General features: G+C 37.1%; 1 protein-coding gene across 1 annotated transcript in view; it reads right to left on the minus strand.

The window, feature by feature from the left end:
- The window catches only part of elfn1b (extracellular leucine-rich repeat and fibronectin type III domain containing 1b), a 133,389-nt gene that overhangs the window by 37,803 nt on the left and 82,476 nt on the right, over nucleotides 1-13,110 (minus strand). The window contains exon 2 of the mRNA XM_056462287.1: nucleotides 8,603-8,674. The gene's annotated coding sequence lies outside the window, so the exon portion shown is untranslated. The remainder of the gene's footprint in view (nucleotides 1-8,602; nucleotides 8,675-13,110) is intronic.

A 13,110-nucleotide genomic window follows, 5' to 3' on the forward strand; every position in this document is an offset into this window, starting at 1 on the left:
AACCACAATGCAGGCCCTAACAACGCTATTATTTCTTTTTAGACTTTTATTATTATCGTGCTCTGGACAGAAACCCCGTGGGTTAACCTTCATGACCGTCACAGTGTGATAATGCCATCTTTATGCTGCTATCCAAACCATTCTGCCAGCATCGCGAGGACATAATAATTACAGCAAATTCAGCAGTAAAGACACGATCTGAATATATGAGAGGAGATGCGGCGCTCAAGGCTTCATGCGGCACAGCGTGATCTGAGAGCTTCATCCGCCACCTGTTAGGAAAGCAGGGAATAAGCTCCGTTTAAGATTTGTTTCTCCTCCTACGCGGGAGGTCTCCTTCGTGACCCCGCTTCCAGGTTTCACACTCCACAGAAAAGTTATGAATATCTCTGGAGCGGCAAGTCGCATTGTAAAGAAAGCGTGTGTGTTATGCGGATAAAAGTCAAGTGCTGATGCTTGAACTGAAGAGTGGAAGAAAAAAAATGGAATGTAAATATAGAAACGTGAAATCAGTGGCTGTTTTTTGTGAATGAAATAATGGCGTTAGATGTTCCATCAACAGCTTATTCTGGCCAAGAACTGTCTCCACTTGTTTTTATTATATCATTTAGTGGTTTGAAGAAGCCATTAAATTGGATTTTAGAGACATTTATAAGGTCAATTCAAAATAAATAAAATAAATGATGCTGTGTTTTTGAAATTATAAAATACACGTAGAGTTTTCAGATGTATATGTATCACTTTATGCAACCCAGGCTCATTATTAATAAGTACCCCTTTATACATTTCTGGACAGTGTGAAATACCTCCCAGGAGTTTTTGTTTACGCGAATCCACCAGAGGCCACAATGTATTAGTGTTGGGCGATGTTGACCAATTTGGCATGGTACGATGTCTAATATGAAACATTGCAATGGACGATGGCATCGTCATCGTAGGCGGCGATAAATTAATTATTTATTAATAATTAATTAATTCATAACAAATTAATTATTTGTAGCCTACGGTTTCAACCTGAACCGCATGGTCTTTATTTTACCCATAAACAAATCATGAATAAAAAAAGTTAAGTTACACACAAATTAGCACCTGTCAATCACATTTTCCGCGGGTCTGAGCAAGAAGATCAACTGCTGGAGATCTCATATCGCATCTTTTGTACAGTTCGCGCAAGTTTGTTATTTCCAATGGAGGTGTGCGGCTTGAAGGCTTGAAATCAGCCTTGATGCACTCGTGCCTTCCAGATGCACACAGTTGAATGAATGCCAGGAGCACACCATGAGTCAAATGACAAGAACTGACCGATCAGCTTCAGCTTGTATGGAATATAAACATTTCGGTAGACTATTTATTTCAGACAAACACAGAACACCCAAACACTGCAGCTGCAGTGCTTTGTAATTTTCTCCATAGAGTGACAGCAATGTTGTGTCAGCTTGTCATCCTCTGAGAAAACGGTTGATGGGGGTCACCTAGCAACCTACGAACCACTCCCCTACTACACCCTCCAGTCCGCAGCAAAATTGTCAATGGATGACTGGTCCAGGGTTATAAAAGGGTTGTGGATCACTGCTTTTTGCTTTTTTATGTTTTCTAAACGTAATTCGTAACGTAAAAGCCAAATTTGTTGCTCCGGGTACGTTTTGTTGCACAATTCAGATGACAATCCACTAGAGGGCATTGTCTACATTATTGTGAATATGAAAAACATCACTTAGGGCATGTTTTGTTATATGTTTCAGATGCATGTCTTTCTTGTACACATTCACAAATATCTGAAATGTACAACTACATAATCTCAGTAACGTACGCGGTAAATAAAGTGCAGTGTTCCACACAATTCCTTCATGTTGTCCCAACACAAATCAATTAAGTTAACAAAAGAAAGTTAAGTGGATTGAACATAAAACAATTAAGTTTTCCTGAAAAATCTCCAGAATTGTGTTGTTTAAGCTTATTTTAAATGACTAGCTTGGACAAGCAGCAAAAATCCATTTTTTTAAGTGTATTTCAGATTCGCAACGATGGAGATAGCACCCTCTAGTGGACTTCTCATCTGTAATGTCCAATGAAACATACCTTAGCAATTCATTTTATGTTTAACAAAAATGTAGGCTTGGGCAAGTATTTCCAAAGGGCCTGGTGATATAATGATGCCAAGACCTGCGGAAATCGTCCAGTACCGTTCAAATTAGAAAACATTATTTTCAGGCTTAGAAGAATTAGTAACACTGTCCTTACATTGTCATTTATAAGGGATTTATAAAGCATAAATAGCTAGATTAGGTCACAAAACTGCATGAAGATATGGTAATAAAGCATTTATTAACATACAAAGTAACCATTACTAAATGCCTGAATAATAAGATAATGTTAATGATAAATGTTCTTAAAAACCAACAACTACTCTTAAATACAGATGATTTGTAAATACTGCAATACTTAATTTAGTAGTAAAAAAATGTAGCAGTAACAAAGTATGAAAATACAATTTTTAAGCACATTATAAATGCAAGAACACAGTATTTGTAGCTGTATTTATAAACTGCTTACTAATGTCTATTAATGTAGAGTTAATGCTGAACAAATGATGAATGAACTATTTGCTAATGCTTAATAAATAATTCATAGTGTGTAGTTAGTCTTGAACAATGTCTGGTTATGTAATTCCTCAAAAAGTGATTTTGGATCATTTTAACCTAAAAATGTATGGCACTAGATATGTTGGAAGCATTATTTCCCCTTGGATCTGCATAGATTTATGTTGGGATAGAGCCAAAGCAAACCTTAAGCCTTAAGCTTAAACATCTATCAGCAGCTGATCCCCTTTATTCAGTGATATGGAAAACATCATTCAAAACCTTCATTATAACCAGCCTACTAAATCCCACAATGCTTAGCCGGGACCTTCAGATAGACTGTGTTTACTTCTAAATGACAAAAATTGACAGTCAAACTGTACCGCTCTCATCGGAGGTGAGTAAAAACTTGCTAGGTTTCTATTAAGTCTGCTAAGGAGGGATTATGTTGTCTTGAGGGAGTCGAAGCTTTGTAAGCGAATGAATCCCAAACCTCTAAATCCTATTAGCTGCATACAGAGGTGAGGGAACACAGAGCCGTGGCTTAACCTTAAGACTGACAGACGTACAATCGTGTTTTATTGCGTCTGTTTCTTGTAGCTCCACACAAACACACCTCAGCATAAAAGAAACAGTCGGAGTCTATAAACCCGATTCATATCTGTTTTGGTGCTTTAGTGAGTAAATGTTCCTTTCTCCATGTCTATCAGATATGAATGTTTCTGCCACCATAGACAGTATACAGTATAGCGATATGGAAGGCTTCAATGCACGACTGAATTGAATGTTTGCATAATATTCTGTCTGGATGTTTTCATCTAGTTTGAAGATAGACTGGATTCCTTTTACTTTGCTGTCAGTGTTTTCTTGCAAATGATTTCTGCTTAGAAAGAAACATTGCAGCTTTTATATAGACTGTTCACTTGTTTTAGATTGTCAGATGTGGCACCTTGTTTTTGAAATAAAAGATATACACTCACCGGCCACTTTATTAGGTACACCTGTCCAACTGGTTACTTAACGCAAATTTCTAATCTGCTAATTACATGGCAGCAACTCAATGCATGTAGACATGATCATGATGATCTGCTGCGTTTTAAACTGAGCATCAGAATGGGGAAAACAGGTAATTTAATAACTTTGAACGTGACGTTGTTGGTGCCAGACGGGCTGGTCTGAGTATTTCATAAACTGCTGATCTACTGGGATTTTTACTCACAACCATCATTAGGGTTTACAGAGAATGGTCAGAAAAAGAGAAAAAATTCAGTGAGCGGCAGTTCTGTGGGCACAAATGCCTTGTTGATGCCAGAGGTCAGAGGAGAATGGCCAGACTGGTTCCAGCTGATTGAAAGGCAACAATAACTCAAATAACCACTCGTTACAACTATGGTATGCAGAACTCGTTACTACTAAAGGTATGCAGAAGAGCATCTCTGAATGCACAACATGTCCAACCTTGAGGCTACAGCAGCGGAAGACCACACTGGGTGCCACTTTTGTCAGCTAAGAACAGGAAACTGAGGCTACAATTCACACAGGCTCACCAAAATTGGACCATAGAAGATTGGAAAAACATTGCCTGGTCTGATGAGTCTCGATTTCTGCTGCGACATTCGGATGGTAGGGTCATAATTTGGCATCAACAACATGAAAGCATGGATCCATCCCGTCTTGTTGTCGGTTCAGGCTGGTGGTGGTGGTGTAATGGTGTGGGGTTTCTTGGCACACTGTGGGCCCATTGGTACCAATTGAGCATCGTGTCAATGCCACAGTCTACCTGAGTATTGTTGCTGTCCATGTCCATCCCTTTTTGACCAGCAGGATAATGCACCATGTCATAAAGCGTGAATCATCTCAGACTGGTTTCTTGAACAAGTCAATGAGTTCACTGTACTCACATGGCCTCCACAGTCACCATACTCAATCCAATAGAGCACCTTTGGGATGTGGTGGAAAGGGAGATTCGAATCATGGATGTGCAGCCAACAAATCTGCAGCAACTGTGTGATGCTATCATGTCAATATGGACTAAAATCTCGGAGAAATATTTCCAGTACCTTGTTGAATCTATGGCATGAAGGATTTAATCAGTTCTGAAGGCAAAAGGGGGTCCAACCTGGTACTAGTAAGGTTTACCTATTAAAGTGTCCAGTGAGTGTGTTATCTGCTCAACAAGGCTGAAAAAAACGAATATTGTGAAATGCGATTATATACTGTAAAATACAGTAGGTGTGTTCTACTTTAATATAATGTAAAGTAAGTGATTTCTGCTTTTACCAGCAAAATTTTCAGCATCATACTGCAGTTTTCAGTGTCACATCAGAAATGATTTAACCAATGTGTCAGTTTGATGCTCCAGATGTTGTTTTTTTTTTTTTAAATCAATTTTAAAAATGGTTTCTTAATATTTTTTGTAGGAACTTTGACCTATTACTTTCAGCAACTTGACTGTACTTTTGATAATTTTAATCAGTGCTTAATTTGTAAATGAATAATGTCCAGAACAAAACCTAGAAATAAAAGTTACCGTGACCGATGTCCATCACCAATTTCTGTTTTCCCAGAACATGACATCATTAAACGGTGATAGCGCAAAAAAACATCAAATTTCTGAAGGGTCTTTAATTATTTTGAATCATGGGTCAATCACGGATTAAAACCGACATAGCTACAAACATAAATCTAATTCTAATCCAATGTGCCAATTTGATGCTCCAGATCTTGTTGTTTATCAATTTAAAAAAATATGCTTCTGCTGCTTAATTTTTTTGTAAATTTCTGCAAAATTGTTGCAAACGATTTATATATGTTGAGTTTAAACAAACAACTTCAATTTAGTTATGTTCAACTTAATTTGTTCATTTAAATTCACAGAGTGGATTTAAAAACACAGAGAGGGTTTCAATATTTTGGTGAAAACTTTTTTCATGGCAAGGTTGTCATTTGCATGGAATTGCTCATATACAATATTTCAAAAAGCATCTGGGTTTCCTTTATCATTCATTGTTTATTCTTTTTGAAATGTCTTGTTATAATATCTTATAAATGAATGCTTCATAACCTCAACATCATCACACGCATCACATACTGAAAATCTTTTACATTAGATATTGAATTAAAACAATTCAAAAGACAAGCATTTTCTCTAGTGCTCACAAATGTTTGGATGCTCTGTGTGTAACTTGCGTAGGCATGTGTGTGTGTGCGTGTCTTTGTACGCTGGGAAATAAGAGCAATGAAAAGAAATGAGCTTTCCTGCTCCATTTCTTTTTCTGTCCATTTTTCTTTACCCGACCACAAAATGAATCTGCTGTTCGGCTCTGAAGAAAAAAGGAAAATAAAATAAACTTTTAGTGGCGAAGGAGAAACAGGCTGGTCGGAGGGAGGAGGAAAGAGGAATGGATAAAGATATGCATTAGTCAGAGGACGGGAGAGCAGGAGAAGCCCATGAATCTCAATCTAACTTTATTCAGCGGGGACCGGGGAAAGAGCAAGCCAGCAAGGTCATCTGAGACAGTGTGACGCAACTATTACACAAGTCTGCCAGGCACTCTGTGATTGGCCATCTCACTCTTTGATCATTGTCAAGGGGTTTTATTTTTCTCACAGTCTTGATTTCTCTTTAACTTTAACTTTCAAAAGTTCCAAATTAAAACGTATAGCTAACTTTCTGATCCATGCCGTAGGTGTCAACATTCATTGTATATGAGGGATTTTCATTACAGAGTGCTTGTCAAAAAAAATGATGTTGTTAAAGTGGAAATTTACTGTGGGTCTATGGAATCCACTAAGTTCATTATTTGTACTTTGTTAGTGCACTTAAGTTCATTTTTCAAGTATCTGTTTTTTTTTTTTTTTTTTTAAGTATTTTTACTTTGTGAAACTTTTATTAACTTCATTCCAAAACAATTATTTGGAATTATTTGAACTGAACTAATAAGAACTGTTTTTGGCTCAACAAGTCATTAATTCAAATGATCTGGTCAGAGTGAGTCTACAGTTAACAATTCACTGACTCTAATGATCCAGTCACAGTGAGTCTCCAGTTAACACTTCACTGATTCAAATGATCTGGACAAAGTGACTCTCCAGTTAGTGATTCACTGACTAAAACAATCTGGTCAGAGTGAGTCTCCAGTTACCGATTCACTGACTCAAATGATCCAGTCAGAATGAGCCTCCAGTTAATGATTCACTGACTCAAATGATCAAGTCAGAGTGAGTTTCCAGTTAACAATTCACTGATTCAAACGATCCAGTCATACTCAACTCTTCAGGCAACAACTCATTGATTCAAATGATCCATTCAGAATGAATCTCCAGTAAACAACACACTGATTTAAATGAAAGGAACAAATCTACAAAAGCCAATCCCAAACTCTTGAGAAGACGTGCACACAAGATGCATTGTAATTGTCTTAGACAACTTAACAATATCTTTTTGTGATCATTTGCTTTGTACAAATGTGTGAATAGGTCATCACATTTGGATTTTTTAAACTTTCCCTGTAATCTTTTATCTATTCCTCCCCAGATAGCAAAATGTATGTGGCTCAAATCCGGCCCACACCAAACACTTACAGTACAGTACATTCGACCCACATACCGCATGGAATGATGACACTTGGGCGGTACGCTCCTCTTTTCCAGATCTGGGCCACAATTAACCCAAACCAATGCCACATACTGTATCAGCCAGAATTCAACCAAATGAACCAAAATTTACCCTATTCTGGGCCACAGTTTGCTTTTATTTTGGCCCAGGTCCGGCCCACACCAGACACTTACCTACGGCCCACATAGCCAGAGCTTACTGTGCTGAATATTTGACAAAAGTGGCCCAAATATGTCTTAAGATAACTGGGCCACATTTGTCATATGAAATCTGGGCCACTTTAGGCTCACAGCCACATTAGCTGGAGCTTACTGTACCAAATATTTGCCAAAAGTGACCCACATATGTTTTATAATAACTGGGCCACATTTGCACATGTGGGTTTAGACCCAGATTACCCTTAAATGACTATGACACATTTTTGCCAACTGTGGCCCACATTTGTCCTCTGTCATTTGGGTCAAATTTACCATTTTTCACATGGGGCACATTAGGTTCAAATACAGGTTACATTTTGCCATAAGTGCCAAATCTTTGCCTTAAATGGCCCATATATGAATTGGAATCTTTGGCCACCTTTTGCCATTGTGCAGGTGGGCCACTTCAGGCTCACGTTCATTTCATCTAGGCAGAAAGAAGACCACCAGTGCTGCATAACTGCCTAAAGTGGCCCACATTTGTATGCTATCTGGGTCTCTTTCCACAGTCTCCCTGACACTTTTTCAACAGTTCGTTTTGCTTGTTTCCTGAAGCAAATTGACAACACCCTAGAAAGCTTTTCACAAGCCATCGAAAACAATCACCAGGGTATAATTTATCTGTAAAAGACAGTCCAGCCCTTTGGACAATCCAGCTTTGGTTAGACAAGTCCTGACTGGACGATACAGTAAATGCTTTCGGCGCCAGAACATTCTGTGCTGAAATCAGAGCTTTGAGTTAAAGACCAGCGATAACCCACAGGTTCAGAACAGAAGTAGACCATCAGACTGAAGCATACACACATTTAACCCTGACCCCAATGTCCTCCGGATCATCTCTGCAAAACTAACAGAAAGTACTGTACATTTGACCCTTCTGTCTTTGCATGCAGTTGCCGTGTGTGTTCATTCTATTACATCTCTTTCTTTGTGTGTTTTCAGCGCACAAATGTAGATTCAGCATAATAGTGCTGCTTTATGCATATCTGTTAGCATATATATCTAGCAATATATTTCATTTTCCTCCTGTAGCATACCTTATTTGCAGTGTCTACAGCAAATGAGATGGAAACTGAATGTTAAGTATCTCTTCTGCAGCCTATTTATTGTATTTTCCCTTTGGTTATCATTTATCAAACTTGCTCGCTCTCATTAGGCCGTAACTAGAGGACTAAATCATTTGTCTGTGTAAATGTGAGATGTCCTACCCACACAGATGCAGAGATCTGATTGGTTCTCCCACTTCCTCTGGTATCCAATCAGAAGTCCTTGGAGGAAATCTGCAAACACACAGACATACTGTAAGAGAGTTGAGCCATATGTTCAAAGCCCAGTTTTTTTCTAGAACTATATATATATATCAAAGCATTTCAGTTTTGACTACATTGAACTCACCAGTCATTCTTTATAAAAAAGGTATATTTTCTGCAGTCAAAAATTAGACCATATTGAATATTAAGGATCTGTTTATAATATTTAAAACGTCACATTTTCATAATGCAGTCATTTAGATAACTTCAGCATGAACCTCTTGATATTTATAAAGTACATATGTTGTTTTTTATTCGATTGTAAAAGATGGCTAGCTGAGAAACAAGCAATATTTCATTATTTGTTGGTTCGTTAATTCGTTCGTTTATTCATTTATTGTAATTAGTATTCATTGAGTCATAAGTTTTATAAACACGCCTATACCCATACAGAAATCTGATACATAGTCATATGGATGCAAATATAAAATTATACCTAATATATTTATAAAGCCATACACAATCATACATCCGGCTCAATAAGGCGCAAGACATGTTTGACGCGATTTGTTGCTATTTTCAGACCAGCGCAATTGTCATTTTTACATTTTGCACCATGTTGTTTAAATAGCCAATCCATTTGCGCCTCTTTGTGGACTCATGGCTGTGCCAGTCTAGAAAGCAGGTGTGTTAAGGTGCATTGTTGGTGTGTTGCTATTTTGATGAACTGAAATAGACCGTGCTATTGACCAATTAAAAGCTGATCTCAAGTCCAGCACAGAGCGAGTTAGATAAATATGTGCCTATGCAGGTGCAAACGCTTAGAAATTGCTTAATACACACAGGATGTACAGCAATACACAAATATCTTTACATATGAAAAAATAAAGGATTAAAATGTTATAAAAATTATTATTTTCTGCATAAATGTAAAAAACACAACCTGCGTGCCTTCTTCATCTTGGGGACTTTTCTTTTAGTTTATTCATGACAATTTATATTTGTATAATGTTATTTTTATTAGCTGTATTATTTATTATATGCATATTTATATTAAATAAAAACAAGTTTAGATTTGTCCACCTGTCAGGTTTTGTGTATGCATCACCATATGGGGCATAAACATAGGATGTGTGTTTTTTGACCACACTTCATTTTGACCTCACTTCATGTTTATTTATTTGTTTTCTGGAAATTAGAACTGAATTTAGAAATAGTTTTGAAACAAGTAGTTGTTTCAAACAAAATTAAATACGTCGGCTAATGGATGTGTTTAGTGGAGTGCGTACAACACCATTTCCCTGTCCATGAAAGTAAAGGAGTAAAGTAAAGAGTAAAAGTAAAGTAAAGAGAAAGTAAAGAGGCAGAATAGAGGAGGCTCGTTCTTTTTTCTCGTGCTGCAGATGGTCTGTTTAACTGTTTTCTCGCTAGTGAAGTGTTCAGTTTTTCCACTTATAAAGTCCACTATGTATATAGCAAATGCGCCATGGCGTGATGCAACTGACTCTTAAAGGGAATGTGAGATGAAACTCTGACTGGTTTAATGCACGTTATATTCAAAACACACCCATAACTCATTAAGAGAATAAACAAAACATTCACTGAGGCGCAAACTGTAATTTTACATCCTTAAAATAGCACAAGTGGATTCAGACACATCCTTAATGCTTTTGCACCATGTGCTTTAGACTTTGTGCCTAGATCGTTAAAATAGAGCCCAATAAATGCACATAACATTACATATTTGAACAAATATATGTAAATGTCAAATTTTGCAATATTTTGAAATATATGTTGCTAATATAACATACATTTTATTTATGTGAAATCTAAATATGATTGAATTAGTGATTGAATAAAGACAGACATGTATTTTCTACATACAGTATGGATTAACTGGAAGTAAAGGGCAGAGATCTTATAGTACATCCACAATATCCATTACCAACTATTCGCCATCACTGTGGATCTATAATGAAATGAGCAGCCATATAAGAGAAATCATTTCCTCCACACGCTTCTATAAAAGCCTTGCTAGAAAATCTATTGCATGCTGTAGAGCAGGCGCCGTTCCTTCATTCTAACCTTTTATGAGATGATAATACTCCATGTGCAATATTTAACAAATTCGTGCACCAGAATACTTTCCAGCTCGAGATATTACAACAAGCTAAAAAAGACTGTGTGCCGGGAAACTTTTCACCTCGTTTATCAAAGTACTGGATCAGTTTATTCCTAAAAAAATTAAAAAAAACATGAAGAGGGAAGTATGCACAACCTTTTCCAAAGTTTGAGGTCTTTAAAATGAAAGGCTGAATTAATTTGATAAAAAGCATGCATTAGTTTGTGTATTAGTAGTGTATATGGTAGGTCCACCGTAGCCTGTCTGCATACTCTTCGCTGTACCCTGACCTCTCAAAAAATTTAACTACATTTTGGAATAATGCAGAACGTATGAACGCTGATTGGTCAGCATTGAAGCAGTGACTATTGTGGGCGTGGCCAAGAGCATGAGAGTGGAGTGAGGCCAAGAGTCCTGTGGGGAGGACCTCTGAATTAATATTTTTGTTTTGTTTTAAATGTATGATTAAATTTGCAGAATTTGTGGTGTTTTGTTGAATTTTTGAGTTAATTCTACAGTAGCATTGCATGCATTTATTACAGTTTTAGAAGTTTTTAGTATAAACCCAAAATATCAACAAAGAAATTTGATGCAACAAACTATACAGTAGAGACCAAACTGCCAACTAGCCCATTTTTTGCCTATATTTAATACTTAAAGATGTTTGTGTGTTGCTGCACATCCCTGTGTGAGTAATAAGCTATGTGGACCTGACTGTAGACTCATATCACTAACATAGTCTTTAAATAACAAAAAAAAAAAGATGTAAAAATTTATTTTAGACTAGATTTTAGTTTGTCAATGACACCTGCACCAGGCTGAAACTAGCAAAAAACACATTGCAACTGGCATTGCACCAGGTCTATGATACGGCCCATAATAATATGTAAACATATGATATAGAATAACATATAAACATATGATATACAGTAGCGTTATATAACTGTGATATACACTGTATATAAGTTATGGTGTTGTGCACATTTTACATTACAATCAATATCTGAAGAAAAAAAGCATAACAGAATTGTGTACAGTACAACTTTCTCTTAGAAAGGGTTTTTATCTAAAACTCGTCACATTTTCTAGGCAAGCAATAAGAAAAAAAAAGGGGGGGGCAGCTTGCTAAGAAACATTTCACCTCATCTATCAAAGTTCTGGATCAGTTCATTCTTGAAAAAACATGAAAAGTGAAGTATGCACAACCTTTTCAAAAGTTTGAGGTCTTTAAAAACCCAAAACATTGACAAAGAAACTTGACACAGTGGAACATACAGTAACCAAACTGCCTATAGCCTATTTTATGCCTATTTTTCATACCTAATAATGTTTGTGTGCTGCTGCACATCCCTGTGTGAGTAATAAGCAATGTGGGCCTGACTATGGGCTCATATCACTAACGCGCTCTTTAGTAGATAGTGATATAAGACCAGATTTTGGTTTGTCAATGACACAGTTTATTTCAGTTGCCTCAAAATAGCAACAAGGCAAAAATATGCCCTAATAAACCTTTTCAGACAGCACACCCATGGGTAAACAAATGGGTACAGATACATTTGCTATTTCAACAATGTGGCACAGGACGTGAAAATGATACCTGCGCCAGGCTGAAACTAGCAAAAAACACTTGTCACATCTGGCATTGCACTCGGTGTATGATAAGGCCCATAATATTATATAATTACATTATATAATTGTAATCAGGGCTTGACATTAACACCCGCCAACCCACCAAATGCAAGTAGATTTCAGCTGTGGTGGGTTGGACACCTCCACTAGCCACTTTGGCTGATTGAAAATAATTTTTAAATTAACAGTGCTGGCTCATCACTAAAGATTAAAACTATTGTTTAAGACCGTTTGTCAAAATGCGTGCAACGGAGCAGTGCTCATAATACTGAGAAAAAAAAAGAAAAAGACAGCTGGGAAACATGACGTGCTTTGTATTTTTGTAGGAAACACAGTTTAGATCTGATTAGGGTAAGAGGTGTGTAAGTTATTGCTGTCTATCACTGAATGTGTCAGGAATATTGAAAACAAAACCAACTTACACCGCTTTTTTAGCACCCCTCACAGAGCTTGATCCACGCTGGCATTTCTCCCTTTGGGATTTAGGTTTTGAAAAAGGAATAAAAAATTCCACCACCCCATCCAAACTTTTAGGATACCGGGTATCATATTTACACAATCCATATGCACAACATGTTGACTTGTTTCCGTCACTCGAAAGCTTGACAGAGCCTCCTGCGCGTAGCTATGGTTGCTAAGCCACGAGATTGGTGTGTGGCGGTTTTCGGGTGTGGCTTTGAAAGGGGTCAATTTATGGTTATTCCCCGTATATATT

The sequence above is a fragment of the Danio aesculapii genome, chromosome 1 (genome assembly GCF_903798145.1).
Source record: "Danio aesculapii chromosome 1, fDanAes4.1, whole genome shotgun sequence".
Taxonomy (NCBI): Eukaryota; Metazoa; Chordata; class Actinopteri; order Cypriniformes; family Danionidae; genus Danio; species Danio aesculapii.